The 21,928-nt window shown below is 39.3% G+C and overlaps 1 pseudogene; it reads right to left on the bottom strand.

The window, feature by feature from the left end:
* LOC135703045 (uncharacterized) overlaps nt 1-20,103 on the bottom strand; it is a 29,748-nt pseudogene extending 9,645 nt beyond the window's left edge.
* Between the last annotated feature and the right edge of the window lie 1,825 nt (nt 20,104-21,928).

The raw sequence follows: 21,928 nt of genomic DNA, 5'->3' as shown, positions 1-21,928 counted from the left end.
AATGGAGTAGTGGCAGCTGGCCAAATCGGGCCAAAAAATGAGTTTTCCCCTATGCTTGCAGATGAACGGCAACACACGATTTTTCAGGCATTCTTTGATGTAAACTTGGGACTTCATCGTCGAGGATGTGACAAATGGTTCCGTTTTCAGATCACAACCCAAGTAACCACCAAGCCCGCTAACTACCCGATAATCGCCCTTTTTGCGATATAAGGTAATTATAGGATTTCCGAACTTTATATCAGTCGTACGTCAGCCTTATATTGCATAAAAGGGCGATTAGCGGGCATGTTGGTTACTTGGGAACTGGAAATCACTTGCCAAATCATGGCCTTCTTCACGAGCTTGTCGACAAACACGAACTTGAATTTTCCCGGTACATCCTCACGTCCAGTCGTGAAGTAATACCTGTGACAGGGAAGCTGCTTAAAATCGAGTTTGACGTATGTTTCGTCATCAATGAAAGTGCAGCCCTTGTGTTTCGTCAAAACATGGTCGTACAAGAGCCTTGCACGCTTTTTGGCCACCGAATTCTGCTTCATGTGCTGGTTCGGATGTTTACTGGCTTTGCACGACTTGTATTGTTCCCTGGCAAGGATGTTTCGCACCTTTTTGAAAGTTGGCATTGTACCTTCTGGCCAAATCTCGGATCAAAAGACCGGGGTTGGCTTTAACGCACCTCAACACGTAAGTTATATTGATCAGTTTTTAAACAGAACTCAGCCACGGTTACCAAAATTTAATTTCTAGTCGGTCCGAAATAACCACGCTCGTATTATTAGATGGGTTATTCGATAACTCATCTGTCACTTTTAAACACAAGTTAAATTAAACTCACCCATTGCGACACAGCCTTGGAAGTAAAATTAGGGACATCTATAAACTACGTATATTTTTGACCAATTAACCCCCTTCTCCCTCGGAGCGTGTTTTGCAATACACCTAAAACATGGCCGGTCCCAACTTCTGAAACCCCTCTCCTCCCTCAACTACTACGTTATTTATGAAAGTTCCCTAATCATTGGGCAACACTGAAAGACAGCAGCACACACCACACACATTTATGCGGAATTTCGGTATTGATAGTCAATATTTCACGATCAGAACATTTTAGCTTGAAGTCCCTCCATTTAATTCTCGGTATATCTTTAATCTATTGATTGAATTAGAAAAAATTCTTATATGGTTTTTTTAAGATTTCGTGCGTTTTGTGAATACACATTCATTATTTTGCAAAAGAAAACGGGAACGGGGTGTTTCTATGGTGATAAAAAGGATTTACACAGATTACAGTTTCTGTACCAAGCACTGAAATTATCAGACGGTACCTCTATTTATGCTAGACTTTTTCTTTTTCTAATTTTTTTTAGATTGTCGTTCACTTTTTTTGAACTGAATATGCACTGAAAGCGAATTATTCCCACTTCTCTCAATTTCTATATGGGGATTTTTATCACTTCCTACCAGCGGAACAGCGCCATCTCTGTGGAAAGTGGTCGGACGATATGATTAATTCAAGTAGGAGGAACTTGCAATTCTTATCTCTTAACATAAATAGAGGTACCGTCGAGTTTTTTTCAGTGCTTGGTTCTGAAATTCGACAGTGAGCGTTCAAAAGGACCTACTTGTAATGTTCGATTCTCTCCATCGATTTTCTGTTTACAGCTAAGCGAAACAATTAATCATTTTGTCAAGCTTCTGCATTCATGTTCCATCAGATGTCATTGCTGTATTTGCAGTGACATGTATCGGAAACTGCACACAATCTGTTTTCCGTTGATTGTTCACAGAGAACACTGCAGTGCAAAACATTTCTGGTACCTCTATATATCCATTTAGATTAATATTCGAAGTCCCTCCTTTTTTACACATTCTGCACACAAAATAGCTCAGACGGGGCAGAAAGTATCTTTTGCGCAGAATATGTAAAAAAGGAGGGAATACAAATGTTAAAGTAAATGCATATATAGAGGTACCAGACATGTTTTGTAGTGTCAGGTAATCTATTTTGTAATCTGTGAAAGGGAAATGACAAATCGAGTGTCATCAAAATACATGGCTTGTTGAGAGATTGAGGTCGTGAGAGCCAATTTTCTCTCTCAAATTTGAATGTGTTGGCTCTCTGGGGACTGGTAGTAACGCAGGTAAAACTGTATGGGGAAAAATCGTTTTTTTTTTAGTTGTAGCTTGTTTAACAATAATTTCCGGGAAAAAGTGAACGACAAAGTCCCTGACTAATTTCTTTAGATTGTCGTTCACTTTTTTTGAACTGAATATGCACCGAAAGCGAATTATTCCCACTTCTCTCAATTTCTATAGGGGGATTTTTATCACTTCTTTCCAGCGGAACAGCGCCATCTCTGTGGAAAGTGGTCGGGCGAAATGATTAATTCAAGTTGAACATTGCATTAGATCCTAAGTAACACTGACAAGATTCTCTTCGTCGACTTTCTCCTTGAATCCACTCGGCCCAGGTATTTTCAGCACACATATCGATAAAAGAAGTTTTTATCTAGCATCTTATACGACAAACACAACAAGAAACGATTCTGTGCTCAAGTTATTAAGGCTGTGATCCATTTGGTGAATTTTTACTTAAATTTGACAGATGGAAAATTTTCAAATAAACCTGCTATTCCAGCAGACTTATTTCTGACAGACAAGGAATCAATTTGACAGACGCTTTCTCGAAAATCGGCCGATGTACAACAGAGGGATTTTCGAACATCTTAATTTATTTTCGAAGTGTCAAATCTAAGTGAAAATTTTTGTGTGTATATTTATTTTTAGCGTTTTGAAGTTGCATCGCTGCGGATCAATCTCATTACCATAGAAAAATTTCAAGAGTACATATATCAGCTCTCACAAAACTTATAACAAAGAAACTGGAACTTCACGTTTGCTGCAGTCCAGTACACAAGGAGTTTCAATTTCATGAGTGATGTCACAACCGTCCAAGATGTATGTCCTAGAAATCTTGAAGTGATAGGGAATATCAGCCATCATGACGGTCATTGTTAGACGCTTCAATGAATCACTTGAAGCAAGCCTTACTCATATATGATTGTAATTTAGGAACCAAATGAAATAGAATATGTATTCGCATTTTTATGAGGTCCTGAAATTAGCCAAGTTTTACTAAGTAGGAAATCCAAAATATGTACATAGGACCGAAATCATAGGTTACTTCTACTGTATTTTAAATCAATATCTAGAAAAAATGCACGAGAATTTCGCTGCACAGCTTAACGTAGTCTACGTCAACCATGCGGTCGTGTCTTGTACACAACCCCACCAATTTTTTTAATTAACAATCGTAATAGCAACGACCGGTACGAAATCAGTATTACAGTAGAGCAGTACTTTTTACAATCAAAATGAAATTTTTCAAATATCTCTTCCAAATATGATAATTTTAACTCCGATATTGAACCGATACCGATAATGAGACGCAACAAATTTGCGATATCGATAACCTTTACTGTTGCTCAGCCCTACTAGTATAAATAGAATGACTACATTGTTAAACCCCACAGGCCCCCCATCTGGGTACCCCGCATCTTCAAAGATAGTTTACTAAATCGGTTTTGACGCAACCGTATATTGAATATTTTTCCGCCGGTGAAAATCCAAAACATCGACAGAAAATTGTAAACCAAAATAATCATGAAATCCCATGCCAAGCGCAACTTCACCGACCACTGGCTGCCGTGACCGGGGTGTCAGTACCGAGGCAATTCCATTCCATATTTATAGACATTCGAGGCCAAGCGGCAAACAGAGAACATTTGATCCATATTCATGATCGGTAAATAACGCCAAATCGCGACCACAAATCTGCGGGAAAATTTCACACTCTAATATGTGAAAGCAGACAGCGTATCGGATCCCCCCTGGCCCAGTCCGGTCTGTTTTCTGCCCACGGATGCCAAGAATTTTGATTGGTGTTTACCGAGGCTGGGTTAATCTAAACCATTATTGGTGATTGATGAATTTTAACATACGAAGCAGGTTGGGGCGGGAGAAAACTTGTGCACGTGGCAATTGACATTGAATTTGGTGGGGAATGTCAAGCAGAGTAAGGATTAGTTCACTAGTGGGTGGATATTTGGTGAGTGCAGAATGTCTTGCTTTCACTCAATATTCAGAGCTTTATTTCTTTTTTCTCTGGAATGTGAATGACTTAACCAACCTTGAAGAAACGACGAGGAAGGAACATGAAAAGAGCTACAAAAATTAAGCACCTTGCTTACCGGTGCAGATTCGCATGCTTTGTTTGTATCCTACGGTGTTGTCACTTTGGTACCAAATGTTTGCCCAAGTCATCGACAAACGCTCGGTAGAAGTCCATTTGAATAATACCCGTTGTGTGTGTGGCCATTTTTAATGACGACTATCCTTTTGTTTGCTCTAAACTCGCTTATAATAAAAACGCTTATCCGCTTATTCGGTTTGTGACATTATCTTACGGCACTGTGGAGCACTGGACAACACAAACCTGTTTCTGTTCTGATGTTTTCGAAGAAATCTATCAACGCAAGGTAGCTCACAGCCACCACAGCAAGGTACACGTGCGATAAATTTATTTCATATCTAATTCTTTCATGAAGAGACAAGGTCGAATTCGGACACGTGTTTCAGTTTTGACCATGGGTAATCGGATTTCGATGGCCTATCATTAACAGGCAACGACGTATGATGAATCTGTCCGGTTAAGCAAATCACTTGAATGATGCATGAATATATTCAAGTCAAGCTGCTTTGGATTGGATTTGAATGGGGAAATAGTTTCTAGGATTATATTCAGAGAATGACTCACAAACAGGAAACTATTATATGGGACAATTTATTTGCATACCAGATCGACTAAAGCTAGTTTAGCAAGATTTGCTTTTAATCAATTAATTTTCTAAGCCTTACTTCGCTCTCAAATCACCATAAAACAAGAAGCTGATTGTGGGTGGTTCAGTCGTCCAGGGGTGTTGGTGACACTGGTTAGCATTTATGGAAACAAACATCGCACGTTGAAGTGATTTTATTTATTGCATCAGCATGACGCATAACAGCATTTCAATTACGCCACTGGAGCTCTGAACTTCTGTGATTTGAATATGCAATTGTTTGGTCAGCTCTAAACTGATTCTGTACGTTCAGCGTCTAAGGCTTATCAATTTACGGGTTCTAAAAATAGTTTCATAGTTTTACATTCATCATGCACAAATTCATCAGAGAACGACCAGTCACAGATAACCGCCATCGATCGTACTGTTCTACCAAATGATCATTCTCGCGTTTCTACGAAGAATCTACGCTACACATCAGCTTCTATATGTATGCACCGCGTGTTTACATTTTTACTTCTCTTGGGATGATGGTATCCACGTCGTCGGTTGGTGGACCGACACAAACATACATCCTTCATTCATCCCTGCTATCGTTGTATGTACCGAAACAGACTCACGCTACATGCATTCAACCATGTTGGCTCACAAGCTTGCACTTGCCACAAGCTGGGTGCGTCGGTCGGTCAGCGTTGCAGTCTGATTAAATGCATTATGGAGCAGTAGAGAATACAATAATACGCCATCCGTCCTCCTTCCTCTAATGCTCGATGTCAGCCCTGTTCAGTTCGTGGGATCACCTATTTGGCATGAAACTTTTCTCGGAATGACACTCACTCACAGTTGGATTGCCATTATCAGTCATAGTCATGTGCAAATACAACGTGCGCGTGGCTTGTGTCCCACTGGACCTTTGTCCACCGCTCGTCCAACTCACTCCTAGGGTAGGTGATTTTTGCCAGAACGGTGCATAAATTAACTCATTTGACCTAATTCCAACACACTTGAAGACAGATTAACAAGTGTTTTCGAATGTCTTACCTATCTCGTCGTCCATTGAGCTGAGGGTAAACCATATTTTCCCGTTTCAGTCTAGATAATCTTTTGGGTAGGAAATTTACTCGACTTCCTGGACAAAAAGTGTCGTTCTGATTGCCACACAATATACCAATTCATGCATTCGATGACATAGAAAGCTCTCAAACAATATCTGTGAAAGTGCGTCTCAAACACTACATTGCAAGCAGGCGAAAGCTCATGTAACAGCGTCAATGCCAGCAGGAAGAACCAGAAACTGTGAGAATTCTTTACATTCCAGGATCTTTAGAATCTCCGGTATGGAAGTGATTTGAGCAATGTAAACTCAAAAACTTTTGATCGACAATTCTCGCCTAACATTTGAAAAGGGTCAAAATGTAAATAAACCAGAAAAATTACTTGTGAGCTATTTCGCCACTATTTCAATTCATAAATAAATAGGTCAGCGATACCGGTGGTGTAGTGGTAAGCGTGATTGCCTCTCACCCCAGCAGGCCTGGGTTCAATCCCAGTTGGCACCGCCGGGATGTTCTGAGGCATAACATCTCTGATCACGCCTTCCTTTGGAAGGGAAATAAATCCGTTGGTTACCTGTCCATGGAAAAGTTGATGGGTCGATAGGTAGGGTCCAGGTGTGGGAGCTGCCTCCCTGGTGCCAGAGCATTGGTGCTCAGCACGGAAAACAAGATCGACAGAAAACAAATCAAGGAAACAAAAGTATTGAAGGCAATTTATGTTGTTCAGAGCCTAAAGTGCTTGTCGGCATAAATGATTGGCCCTTTGCGAAGCCTAGATAACAATTTCAAAAGGACCTATCTGGATGAATCGATTCTCTTCATCGACTTTCTCTTTCGCTAATAACTCAGCTGCAAAACATTTCCCTTTTGTATTTGACGTTTTGGACGCTACACTGAAACAAATCGACTTGTACGGTTTATTGGATCCATATTATAACATAGCAATGTCCGAAGATTTATTCATTCTATGTGATGATTGATAGATTCCGTTGAATTATCACTCAAAAACTATGAATGCCATATGGAATGATTTCTATCGTAATTTCACATACTTAGCACATGATACTCCTTTGCTTCGAACGTAGTTAGCAATGGGTAAGATGTATATGAATATTGTCCGACATATTTTGTAGTGAAAAACTGTTGATATGTCATGGGTAGGAACAGACATCTAGAAATTAATGGACTATAGAGAGGGTGACGTAACAAAACACGTGGTTTTACTTTTTTACGGTTTTTTATTCGTGTCCGAGCGTGTCGGTTGTTGAATAACAATTGCTCTGGCTTTCCTTCTAACTTGCTTTCATACCTACTTTCCACATTCATACTTTACACACATACACTCCGAAAAATCCGTAGAGCTCTAGGATCAGTTTAATTAATTTACCACTTTTACGGATGTTCCGGATCTGCCGGTGGACCATCATGTAGTCCCCAGAGTCCATATTCTGGTCATAACTCTAAATTCATTCTGATAAGACGTCTATGATTGGTTTCGAAAAATCCGTGGAGCTCTAGGATCAGTTTCATGAATCTTTTACGGATATTCCGGATCTTCTAGTGAACCACACAGGTCTCGTTTATTTCCCTAACTTTTCCACTTTCTTATCGGTTATCTCCTACCTTAGCCTTCACTAGTTCTTCCTTCGTCTTCCTTTGTCGATGGGGGCCCCCTTCTCCTCCGTTCCGCTACACCTTCACCTTCACTTTCTCCTTTCATTTGCTTCTGTTCTTCGTCCCTCGGTTTCGACTGTCGATTCACGGTAACGTTTGCCGAGCCGTTCGCGAACGGTATATCGTGTCCACGACGCTCAAGGCAGATCCACAATGGCGATGAACACGGACTAGTAAACGCGGCTGGTTCGCACCGTAGATAAATGTTGACGGTAAACTACGGGGTCCTGGATATTTCAGTAGGTTGGCTCCTCCTCCACTACTGATCGAGTTTCGCGCCTCAAGACTCGTGCAGACTTATAACTTTAACTCGAATAACGATCTTTCACTATGATGTATATCACATTCGTTTTGGGTTTGTCTAGCTTGGTTTTCGACTACCACTTTTGACTTTTGCCAGGCAATTAGCCCGCAACGATGGCGGGTCATTTCCTTGCGCTCTCGATCGTTGATCCATTTTCCTTCAGCCCAATTTCGCCCCATCATGGCCCCCTTTACACCACCTCCCGATGGCCTCCCAATCCTGCTGTCAGCGGCATCTGGATGTGAGTAGTGGAACTTCGTGGAGTGGTTGCGTGCTGTCCAGTGGGTGGTGGGCGGTGTTAGCACTAATATTTGAATCCTTTCCTGGCATTCATAACATTTAAATCGAAACACTAAATTCGCGACAATCTCAACAATCTTAGACAGATAGACACACCACTGGTTACGAGCTCTAGGATCAGTTTCATGAATTGACCACTTTTACGGATGTTCCGGATATTATAGTGGATCATTCCGTAGTCCCTAGGGTCAATTTTTCGGTTACAACTCCGAATTCATTCTGATAAGATGTTTATGAGTGGTTTTGAAAAATCCGCGGAGCTCTAGGATCAGTTTCATGAATTGGCCACTTTTACGGATGTTCCACATCTTCCGGTGAACCATCCCGTGGTCTTCAGGGCCCATATTCCGATTACAACTCCGAATTCATTCTGATAAGACGTTTATGAGTGGTTTGAAAAATCCGCGGTGCTCTAGGATCAGTTTCATGAATTGGCCACTTTTACGGATATTCCGGATCTTCCACGGGATCAGACTTGTGTCTTACCGGAAACTGAATCTTCCCAAAAGGTGGCCAACTTTCTGCTTAACAACTTCTCACAAGACGTATACGTGTATTCGTTAATGCCGGTTCCCATTGTGCGGCCCTATTAACCATACTATAGGAATCTTGACTGTACTCAAAACACTACAACTCGGCCATTCCTGACCAATGATCGTCTCGATCATTCATAAGTTATAAAAGATGATTACCCGCGCCTTACTCGGAGTTAGTAACACATACACAAACACAAAACTATATAAAATTTGACAAGTGTTGCTTTGTCCATCAGTGCATCTCTTCTTTACAAGGGGTCCTCCAATCTGCCCAACTCTTAATTCGAGCAGCTTCAATTTTATGCCATCATAAGGAAGTTGGGATATTTGGCAATTCTCAATATCCCGAATTACGTAACGATCATTTGGTAGTGATTTGTGTATACGATAAGGCCCTCGATACCTTGGAATAAATTTCTTGTTGGTCCCAATAGTAGTGTCAACATTACGTACTACAACGTATTCACCTTCAGTGAAAGTATTTGGGGCTGTATGTCTTTTATCAAAAGAGGCTGTAGTTAAATCCCGAACTACTTCCGAATTTGACCTATCTTCCAAATATTCAAACAGACCATCGACTTCGCGCCCTCTTTGATGGACTCCAAACAGAAGGACAGAAGGAGCTTGATGCGTACTCGACTGAACAGAATTATTCATAGCGAATTCCACTTTAGTCAGCATTCTAACCCAATCAGCATGTTGAACTGGTTCAGAGAGTTTCCCTACCTATCGACCCATCAACTCATGAACCGGGGGCCAATGGCTTTACTTCCCTTCCGAAGGAAAGCGTGATCAGAGATGTTATGCCTCAGAACATCCCGGCGGCGCCGACTGAGATTGAACCCAGGCCTGCTGGGGTGAGAGGAAATCATTACCACTACACCACCGGCGCTTTTCTGCAGAAGTTGTCCGTTTAGAAAAATAAGCAATCGGATGCAGCTTGCCATCATCTTGTTTCTGCAAAAAAAATTCCACCAAAGCCTTCGGAACTGGCATCCCAAGTAACACTTTTGGTTTTATGAGGGTTCTGTAGACCATGATTTATACTTGTAGCATGCTTTAAAACCTCTATAAAACTTGCAATGTTACTTGGGATCACAATGCAGTTCGATTTCACGCGAAGGATTGTAAAGTGCCAAAACGGGAGTAGAAACTAACTTATCACGTAATGTAATAAACACCTGTTTGCATTGTTCGTCAACCTCAAACTTAGTACCAGGCTTTACTAGGTTGCGTAATGGTAACGAAATAGATGAAAAAGACGGAACAAAACGACGGAAATACGCAAATAGTCTAAGACACTAACTCATTTGTCTGGCATTTGACGGCAATGGCATACTTTTAATGGCCTTCAGATGTGAGTTGTTCGGTTTGATCTCCTTATTGCTAACCGTGATTTCTGTGAAACAGAACTGGCATTTTTTAATTTTTATCTCCAATCGAAATTCTGCCAACCTTTTAAGAACTCGTCCTAATAAGTTCAAATGCTCGGAAATCGTATTAGTGGCCAAGGTAACATCGTCCATGTAAACCACAATTGATCCATCTTTTATAAATGATTCTAGCACCATGTTCATGAAGCGTTGAAACACTGCTGGAGCATTACGTAAACCGAAGGACATTTTGACGTACTCGTATTGTCCACCAGGTGTCTCGAAAGCAGTAAACGGAACGGAATCTGGGGCCATGCTCACCTGATAAAATCCATTGTTTAAATCCAACACAGAGAAATATTTCTTCCCATCAACATATTTTGTTCAAGGACCGATAATCAATACACATTCATCGCTCACCAGATTTCTTTGTCCTCAAGACAATCGGAAATGAATACGGAAAATTGCTAGGTCAAATTATATCAGCAGATAATAATCCCTCAACGATGTTATCTACCTCAACTCTGTCAGCATACGAAAGACGTCGCGGACCATAACTGATAGGGATGTCGGAAGTCAATTTCAACTTCATTTCGTAAGAATGTGGAATTTCCGGAATGTTTGTAATATCTAGGTAATTTTCTTTAATAACTGTCATAACTCCGCGCTGGACACTCGGTTCTATTGTTGAGTCAATATGAACTTCGTCATCAAGTTCAATGGCGTAAATGTCTGGGATAACAACATTATCAGCAGAATCATCAGTACTGTCGATGTAGAAATATGCTGAGCAAATGGAACAACTTCCTATGGTATTCACAGACCCCTTCCGAACCAAATCATACACACAATGTAAAAGATTATTTGAAATTTGTATTTCATTGTTATTCTTCACTTTAATTTTGTATTGATTTGATCGTGTATTAAACAAAATTATACCAAAAGCCTTCAAAAATTCTCGTCCTAGCAAAAGAGGATGGGTCATAAAATGGTCTGAGACAACGTAACATTTCAGCTGCTTGTATGTAATACGAGCCGGGATGACAGTGTTTAACTAGATTGATCGGACTACCCGTATCGAAAAGGGAGAGAGGACTACTTACTGAATGCACTTTTTTGTTAGATAGAAAAGCAACACTTACCAGATTCAACTCGGAAAGAGCTGCGTTCAATTGATTGTTGGGATTATCAGCTGGTTTGTCCCGACGGAAGTCGTCTACTAGTGCCACTTCATCCTTGTTGCGTGGTGCTGCTTTAGTGCAATTCTTGGTGATGTGATCAGCAGAGCCACAACGGAAACATGATGCTGGCTCTCGACGAGGCTCTGTACAACGAGCGGAAATGTGTCCTTTACCGGAACAATTATAACACCGTAATTCGAAATAGGAACTGCTTTTAGCCTTCAGTTTGGTGCTTCCTTGTGCTGGAATGAATGATGTTGCCCGAACGGAACTGGAACGTATTTCTCGGAGCTGCGCATACCGTCGGGCTAGTTGTTTCAATTGCATCATGTCCTTTGCTGGATAGAGTACGGAAACACCAGCGGAACGATCACGGAATCCATCGACGATCATTTGTACAGTTTGTGCCTCGTCAATATCAGCACGTGAAGCAATCTCTTACATCTTGAGGATGTATCCCATCACCGATGTCTTGCAGCTGATAAACGTGGTTTTTCTGAGCCGATCGATGATTTCTGCCACCGTGAATGAATGACCGAAGTTTTGCAGAAAGTTATCCCGGAATTCGGCGTAAGTGGCAGAACGGTCGACAAGCAGAAACCATTCGGCCTCCGTACCTGGTTCCATTAATCTTCGGATGCATTTTAGCCGAAAATCTGCATCTCCTCCCACAGAATCACAAGCACGTTCGAAGTCATTCAGCCATCTCTCGGGAACATACGACTGACTACCAGCAAACGATGGGACAAGGCACCTTACATCCTGATACTCTGGAGGTCGAACAAACAATAACTCGTTGCCAGCCAGTTCCCGGCGCAAGTCGGCGATTTGTTTTTTCTTCTGGAGAATCCAGATCTCTTCGTCGAGCGCATCCACCTCCTCGTTGTCTCCTGTTCCTTCTCCTCCACTGCCATCTTCCTCATGGTTCTCAACACGATTAGCCGGATGGCTGTCGTAAAAAGATCGCAGAAGGCGAATGGTTGCCGTCTCCGGAACTTCAATGTTGCGTGCCTGCAACCATTCGAGAAGGTCTTCTTTATTCAATCGCGTCGCCATCATCAGCAGTAGGGTTTTTGATCTAATTTCCGTCCTACTAAGCACAACGTGCACTTTACCTCTCTTTTCTGAACGAGTTTTAACTAAAAATGGAATATTTCTATCAAAGATGACTTCTAAATTTATTCACCTTTCCATACGTACCGTTAGATTTGATAAAGAGTCACAAATTGTTGAGATATTGTTTAAAATCTAATACTGCTTCTTGATTCTAAATTCGTTCTACGAGTTTCAATTCCGTCCAATCGCATTGAAACGCCATTAGATTTTCTTCGTCCTACGGATAAACGTAGAAAAAGGGGATTCGCTAGGAGCGCTTCTTTTTTTTTGAGAACAATGAGCGTAAATATTCATACAATGCGCTGTAAAAGGATTTATGTTGTAGCTAATGAACTAACGCATCGGAACAAATCTATTTTTGATTTGTGCACGGTGAAGTCATTGATATTAACGGTGCCGGTGGTGTAGTGGTAAGCGTGATTACCTCTCACCCCAGCAGGCCTGGGTTCAATCCCAGTCGGCGCCGCCGGGATGTTCTGAGACATAACATCTCTGATCACGCCTTCCTTCGGATGGGAAGTAAAGCCGTTGGTCCCCGGTTCATGAGTTGATGGGTCGATAGGTAGGGTCCAGATGTGGGAGCTGCCTTCCTGGCACGTCGGTAGCATTGGTGCTCAGCACGGAAAACAAGATCGACGGAAAAAACAAACCAAAGGAAAAAAAAAAAAAAAAGTCATTGATATTATTGGTCTTTTCTGATCGATAGAACGGAAATGGGCGATTACGACGAAGTAGCGCTCTACCCTCTACGAATCCAGAACGAATCCCACTTCTGAAGTTATAGAGAGAATGACGAAACAAAACACGTCCGAACGTGTCGGTTGTTGAATTACAATTGCTCTGGCTCTCCTTCTAACTTGCTTTCATACCAACTTTCCACATTCATACTTTACACACATACACTCAAACATACAGGAAAACGAAGCGCAATCAGACTTGTAGAACACAGAGATTGACAACTCAAACACAGTGCTGCCAGTTAGCCATAAATCGTAAATCTTTATACAACACACAAAAACAAAACACTCAAAACACTACAGGACCTTCATATAATTTTGCACTATAAGAAAATCCAGTAAAATATACCTGTGTTCGTGATGACTATTGCCCACTAATATATATATCTTATAAGATAATCATGTATATTTATTGGAGCTGCTTTTAACGATTTTTGACGTTTGGTGATATGTCTAGCGTGCAAACAGACATGTAGTAATTATTGGACAGTCATTTAAGTTTGCACACTATAGGAAAACATGTATATCTCATTGGAATAGCTTCCTTTGATTTTAGACGGTTGAAGATTGTAAAGAGATCTATCCCACTCCTTATATAGTGAAATTTTGTTTTGTCATGGTTTTTGGGATGAATATTGCTCTCAAGAAAATACATCTAATATCTTATCGTCCACTCATTGAACATGATTGCTGGCCGATCTAAATATTGCTGACAACAATGGTTTTGTAGTGAATAATATTTATTTGTTTGCTTCTATCTCAAAGTCAGCCGTGGTTTAGTGAAACCGATCGAAGACACCAACAGCATCACACCTCAACAGTCCTGGATCGAATCCCAAATCTGCTACATTAAAAAAAGGACGCAGCTCTCAAGCTCTCATTGCCTGATGTTTATTTTTCAATTTATTTTTAGAACCGATAAAATATATGTGTCAATAAAAGAAATAAATTTCATATGATTTTCATATACATTTTAATAAGATTGATATATGAAATGTAAATGATTTTGTAGTGAAAAGTAAAGCTTATGCTTATGGGGTTTAAATCCATTTCCATTATTACGAATAATTTTCTCGATTTTCATTTATCATATGACGATCATATTAAACTTACCAGCTTATAAGTATTGCAAATGCCTTAGATATTCATATAGCATTTACCTGACACATTTTCAACCATATCGTTTTCATTGTATTTTCATACAGCGCAAATTTATTAGGGTTCCACATAAAAGGAATATGTCATATTGGTTCAGTGTAGTTAAGAACCTCCTTTATCAAACTATGTGCAAAATCTGTTTGCGTAGCAGTGGATATCGCTGAAGAGAATCGTTCAAAGCAGATAGGACTATTTGAAATGTTGATCGAGAAATCATCGGCCCTGCTTCAACCGCAAAGCAGCAATAGGGCCTAGGTCTGATTAGAAAAAAAAATCCACTATCGGTCCTTCTACGTCACAATACTTATCAATTGAACCTAATGGAACGAAAAAATGTTAGGCTGTTGTAGTGTGTGGCCGGCGTGTCATTGGCCGTTTTGAAAATCAAGTTTTAAATTTTAAATGGTTTTTTATCGAAAATGCGGCACATTCCTATACGATTAGTAGCTATAGAATGCACCGTTTGAAAAATTCATGTAAATTTCTGCGAGATATAGCGCACATAAAATTAACGCTAGATTTGGCATAAATTTACGCGATATTTCGTGTAAATTTAAGCGCAATATCGCATAAATTAGCAATATTGTATGCAAGCTTGTAAACGATTCCGCTGTTTATGCCTAGTATAGCTAAACATTAAACGAAGGGAGGTTTTACGCGATAGTTAAAATTCAGAAATTTTTTCTGTGTGGAATCAAACATCGATTTGTTTACATTTTGGACATAGGCCCTTTTCAAATGATACGCGAGAATTCATGTAGGTAAGGGGCTGTTCATAAACAGTTAAGGGGGAGGGGAGGAGGTGTTGGCAATTGTACATGGCCCATACAAATTTTAAAAATTGTGTATGAACAATTGTCTACGCAGGGCGAGGGGTGGGGGCAAGAATCACAAAAAACTGTCTATGTAGTTAATGAACAGCTTCTAAGGGGAAGTTTCAGAGCACTAAAGAATTGACAGGTGCTCCGAAAAATCCAGAGAACATTCAAAACATGTGTAAATTCCTAAACTATCGGTACTTTGACAACTTTCAGACTACTGAGAGTCCTACACCGAAAAAAGTTTTCTTGTAGCTTCCATTGGAAACGCACATGATTTTCATCCATAATCAAAATTAATGGAAGTCATCTGAATTACACATAAAATTTATACCGTCACATTAATTGTATGTGATTTTTCATATGAATTTCATCGGCCTCATAATATTCATGTTCATTCTGATAATTTTGCAGCTTTTGAATTTATAGGAACTCCAGATACACTGAAATCTCTATCAAATATTTCTATTGGATTCTGGGTAAAAACATTCAAACATTCCTGAACTGCACACATTAAAATAAGTTCAGGGACTTCTGGGTCTTGAGCAAAACCCTTACCAAACTCAAGCAAATCTGGTGCTCTTTCAATAGTCCTTTCAAATCTATCAGCACCTCAGGAGCATTTGGAGCTCCAGCAAACCTTAGATCGCTTTTTAATGCCATGAAGCTTCGTTAGTTTGAGAATGTTGGGGATATTTGGACCTCAAAGAACTTAATCTTCTTCATCTTCTTTGGCTTCATTATGTCTCTACCGGGACCTTACGCCAGCTTTCAACTAAGTGTTCTTTTGATTGATTGATTTGTTTCAGTTGTTAAATGAGAGGTTTCTAATCATACTCTATGCCCAGGGGAACCGAAACATTCCTGACCGGTGAGGATCTTGGTCTAAAGCCGCGCCTAAGCTAAGAACCGACTGAGCTAAGAACTTCAATAATCCTTCTAAATCCTGAAACTCCGGTAATCGGAGACTATGGAAGCTTCCACAGCTGTTGGAACATCCAGAACTAGTGAAATTTCGATACTGCAAGAACTGCAGCAACTTCCGGAATCACGCAATCATCTGAAACGGGAAACCTGAAGAACATCGTCCAAAGTTCTAAATCGCATCAAATTGCGGGGTTGCTAGTGTAATATGATGCTTTGTTGATTAGTCATGAACTCTTGATTGGTAGAAATGCTTGTGAATATTTTAGGTGACAAAAGGGTGAACAAAGAGGTGAACATTTAAGCTTTTTCACAATCATTCCATTTTTCAAATAGCTTTTTCGAAAACTTCTATACTTATTCTTACGGGAAATTTTCTTAGCTACAACTTTGCTAAATATCGCTTTTCAGTCAAATGTCAAATTAAATTGTTATTAATTGTTTAAGAGATTGATAGTCTTATGGCATGATCAAGCAGCTGTTTTGTGGGCAACATTGGATTCTGCAGTGTGACATAGTAGCCATGATATTTGTGCTCTATTCTTCGCACCAGAAACACCAATGTTGCTTGATGAACAGTTGAATGAGCATTATCATAAGACATCTGTGACTTGAGTCATTTATAACTTTTGTTCCTTACATTTGATTGAAGCTGAAAAAATTTTCTACAATCACTGCTATCATTTTTAAAAGCATAGTGATGTGGTGAATTGTTAGATAGTTATAAACAAAAAAATAAGTTTTCCCATAGTAATTTCCATATAAACTTGAAATGGTTTGTGCCAAGTCAGTTTCTTACAAAAGTAGTTCAAATTTTGGGAGGCTAAGAAGGACCCTATTTGGAACCGTTTAAGCACTGTGGAGCGAAAATTTCAAATTTTGCATCAGTCTAGCCCACATTCATCAGGATTACTCAGGATGTTCAAACGTTGTTTCGTACACGTCTAATTAGAAGAAAAGAGAAGCTACTGGATTCTCATATTTGTCAGGTTGAAAAGACAGGATATAATGAGGGGGGGGGGGGGGGGGGGCTAATCTACATTCAGCAATGGTTCAGCAGTATTGGTCATAAATGATGATGATGAGTAGTTAAATGCCCGTGGTGAAATCCAAACTACTAATCAGCAAAAATTGAGTTGGTATTCATGTGAAGCATCATTCTATTCAAACTTATCTTTTCAAAAAATTGACTTATTGAAGAAAGCAAACCTATCGGACGGTTGCTAGAAGCTTCAGCTGGATTCAAAATTTGAACAACTTTTGCATTTTTACATTTATAAAGAAGGAATGCCCAATGCAAACATCTTTTAAATAATTTAACAAAGGTTCTCTCTAAGAGTTCAAATTAGGAATCATCAAAAATATTTTACCAAGAGAAAATATTCAGATAATTCCGAGCAACCTGATTCCCAATAGGACTAGTAACACCCAAACTAAAAATATGGGAATTTTCAAATTGCTTGGAAAGTTTCTGACCTCTTTCCGAATTTGAGATCAAAATGTTACCACCTTCTCTAAGTGCTGGAATAGGCTGTTGATGTTTTTTTTTTTTCAAAATGTTTGTTAGCTTCCCAACGGGTTTGGATCTTGGGTCTAATTTCTAAATACAATTTTCAAAAGTTTGTTCCTCAGGACATTTAATTTGTTTTTGAAAATTCCACCAGATAACTGCCAAGGCAGGATCGCGTGTTCTTTGATATTTCCTCCAGTCTTCACGTAAACATGCACGGCGCTGAGCGTGAGTTCAAATTTCAGAAGTGCAAGTTCATTCAGAGCGCGTGTTCTCTCTCAGGCTCATGTTTACACACGAACATCGAACTTGAGAGAAATGAACAACATCTGGGGTGAGCGCAGCGTAAATGAACTCAGGCTTGATGTTTCGTGCTTGCGCCTGTGCTCGAACATCGGGGTTGCACTCGGAGGTTTTACGTGATGGTTGGTGTTGGCGAGATGATAATTGCGGTTTAACGTGGGTAATTTAAAGAGAGATTTTGTCCGGTTTTGCGACAATCGTCAACACCAATATCTTTCTGACTGCGCGTAGTTGTCAGTTATTAAATTATTTAAAAATTGCTTTTAAAAGACTTAAAGTCAGTCAAGCATTGCGCAATGTTTATAGAGCAGTTGAATTTTATTTTATTTTAGTAAAGAAGGATTAATAGAGGAAGTGGATGTAGCATTCTGGAATAAAGAAATTTCGGACAAAAGCTGCAAGAAAATTTGGAAAATGGTTGGTGGGTTTTATTCTTTTATTATTGCTCAGCAATATACTCATTTTTTAGTTTCCATTTATTTAACCTCCTAAACAATAAAACAACAAATCGAATCAATCAGTTGAAAATCAAAATAACAAATAACGAAAAGATAAAAGATTTATACAGTTTGTTGGAATTTGTTAATGGCAGCAGGCAACAAATCACGACTGAACCGAATAGTCATCAAATCATTGAGCGTTTGTGGGGACATTCGCAGCGAACTTCAGTATTTTGATTTGGGGTTACTTTGAGAATGCTCAATGAATGTAGAAAAGAAATGAGTGAATCTCAAACAATTTAGTTCTTTAATATGAAACTTTGAATGAGTATATAATCAGAAAACTTCATAAGCAATAAGAATACAACATTGAATTTGTGATGGCTGTATCGGAAATACATTTCATAAGTGATGGTTTGAGTGCTTTTTCAAAAAGACGATGGTTTTTTAATATTTTTGTAAAATATGTAACACATACTATATAAAACTATTTACCATATCAACGGAAATACCCTAAGCTACAATATGTAACCAATGTTTCTTATTTGGAAAAAGCACAGCAAGTAAATTTATTCTTTATATTATACTATCAAAGTTACCCGCATTATCAAATATACCCCGTTTTACGGTACTGTGAAACAACGGGCTAATATAAATCACGAATAATTTAAAGAAAGGTGTGGTGAGTTTTATAAATGCTTGCTTGATATCAGTTCTGAATAAATCGTTTATATTTTCATCGTTACTTTTCTCATTAAAAAGTAGACTTGAACAGAAAATAGATTGAAATTTAAGCTACATATTATTTTCAAGGAAACTTCCGATATAACTTATTCTTCAGTCCTAATTTATACTCAAACAACTTTGATGCTATCTGAGCAGTGTTTCAGTCAAGGGCTTCGTTTTTTTTTCTTTCTTCAAAGTCCAAACCGCATATGGATGAAACCCATAAACATATATAATCACAGTAATTTGAAAGTGATTTAGATGAGAAAAAGCCTTACAAACCAAATTTCCATGTATTGTCAGTTGTCAAAGATACTTTTTTTTTATAAATTTGAAACAACAACAAAAAATACTTACAATTGCAGCAAGCTTGTCGTCTGTCGTAACATATGGAGTTTCAGCTGACACATCTTCACAAACTTATACACCTCACCCAAAATTAAGTCATCCGATTGTAGATTCTTTGTTAGACCATGCACATGAAAATTCTATGACGTAATCCCAGTCGTCCTCTGTAAGCCGGAGATCATCAAATTTGCAGCCCAAATCTTTATAAAAAGTACTTTGGGCATATAGGCATGCAACAATCTCGTACATATGTAGAACCCCATCTGGTTTCGACGTCAATTTTCGGAAGAAGTAGTTTTGCCAAATCGAAAAATGGTTTATATTCGGTTTTCCGACAGAATTTCACTAGTTTTCGGATTTTCTTCAAACTTTAGTCCTCTCCATTAATCACGTCCTTCACCACCAACTTGATTGTATGCGCGGCACATATCAGAGTAGCAATACAAGATTCGTTACCATGCAGAAAAAGGCGTCTAACATCTCATTCTCTTCTTGATCAACCTGTGTTGTGTCATCGTTGGCAATATATTCATCGTGTTTCTCTTCTTCATTGCTGAACATTTCTTCATAGCTAAACTCAGTTTTCGAATCGAGAGCCATGTGCTGAGACTTATTCAATTCCCGTACACATTTTAACATATTCTTGCCATTGTCCGTAGTACACGAATAAATATGCACCACACCGGAATCATAAAACTTCAGAACTTCTTCAACTCGCAGTCGCAAGTTTTCAGCAGTCTGGGGTGTGGTTATTTCCATCATGGACAGAGTTCACGTTCGAAACTTGCCATTTACTAGAGCTCTCGCATTGATCCAAAAACTGTTCCGGTTGTGCCGTTGAGCACCATCGAATTCCAAAGCAAATAATCCGTTGAGTTCCTTAGCAATCATGCTTCGTATGAGTTTATGGCAAGCATTTCAACTAATCCGCATTTAAATTCGACTGGATCTACTTGCACAGTTACTGTCTTCAGTTTCTTAGCCTCTCCTTCTTGAGGTACATTAGTTGATCTGACTTTCGCTTGTATCCTGTGATTCCGATTTGCGATGCAATGTTCGGATGTAAATGGACAATATGTCTCCTCAAGCTACTTGCAGAATCTTTGAGTTTTCCAATACACCCTTCAACTTTGCATTTGAATAATTTTCCATTTTCATCGTAGTGAAAATAGCATTCCTTTATTTCTGAACTTTGCATTTCGATTACTTGCTAGAAATGAAATCAAAGGTTATCAAATTAACATTAGAAAAAATGGTTTCGAAATGTTGAAAAAGAAACCATCATCTGTGCTTGGGTGCGAACATTGATGTTCGAGCGCTGAAGAAAACGAAGTGCGCGCATGAACTTTAAACATAATCTCGGGCTCATGTTCATTTGGCTGAGTGCATGCGTGAGCACAGAATGAATGTTCGTGTGAGTACGAAAACTTATTTGCTCACAAGCGCGATGCTGCACCTTGAAGACTGATTTCCTCTTACGGACATATTTCAGACAGATCAAGAGCTTAAGATCGCCGTCTCTTATAATTGAATCGAATTTAGCCTCGCATTTTGGTACTGAGGCAGCTTAGCTTAGCTTCTGGACTACATTGAGAAAGAGACGAAAATAGACGAAGATGAGGCCAAGTGGCTGGCACTGGCCAATCAGAAACGAAAGCAGTTGCGGAATTCTGGTGAACTAACGAACTGAAATTTGAATACTTTTTTTTTACTCAAATTCGTAAAAACCCCGGTAACTCATAGATTGAGTAAAAATTTTCTAAATTTTCTTCATGTTCGAGCAGAAAAATAACACGAATAACAACACACCATCTGCTACAACAGACTTCCTATACTATATAGATACTGATATTGGATTGCCTGGATGAATCTTAATCAACGTGATAACGAAGGCATTATTTATAATTGGCAGGCCCTTTTCATTGACCTTATTTGCAAATATTTCGGAAAATTTATGCACTTCACTGTAGTTAATCAAAAAGAAAACCGAAACGATCTTCTCCCTTAGGTCCTTATGATTCTGAACGCTACACACTTAGAACAATTCATGTAAATTTAAGTGCTCTGAGACTGACATATACGACATATTGACATATTGAGTACTAACAGACGCTACATTCAACTCAATCAAACGTACTTTTCTTCCAGTAACGAACTTTTCAGGCTCAAAGCACTTAATTTCACATGACATTATTATTTACGTCTCATCCTTGGTGACGGAATGACACGTGTGAAATTAGTTATTTCTACGTGTGTAGTATTTTTCATTTAGCTAAAACCTGCCAGAAAAAAAGGTCTCAAAACTTCACGACGCCATGGCTTAGGATTCTGCACTATCGGAAATTAGCTCACCCTACACATGCATTTGAATCAATTGCGATTGTTCCCTCTAAAAAGCCTGGGAGGGTAACTCGAGCAGAGCAACGGCATGCTGACGGTAGCCACAACACGAACATTGGCTACCGTAAATACGTTTATTATTAGCACAAATCATTTGAACGTGCATTGCTGTGTGAATAAATATATACAAACAAACTGGCAGCGAAATTATCCGACTCCTTTCGTCAAACAGCCAAACACGTGA

Source organism: Ochlerotatus camptorhynchus, unplaced genomic scaffold (genome assembly GCF_037179485.1).
Source record: "Ochlerotatus camptorhynchus isolate MF236.1 unplaced genomic scaffold, CSIRO-AGI_Acam_v1.1 ptg000207l, whole genome shotgun sequence".
NCBI classification, from domain to species: domain Eukaryota; kingdom Metazoa; phylum Arthropoda; class Insecta; order Diptera; family Culicidae; genus Ochlerotatus; species Ochlerotatus camptorhynchus.
Note: the sequence above shows the minus strand (reverse complement) of the source record. Positions and strands in the feature narration are given on the sequence as shown.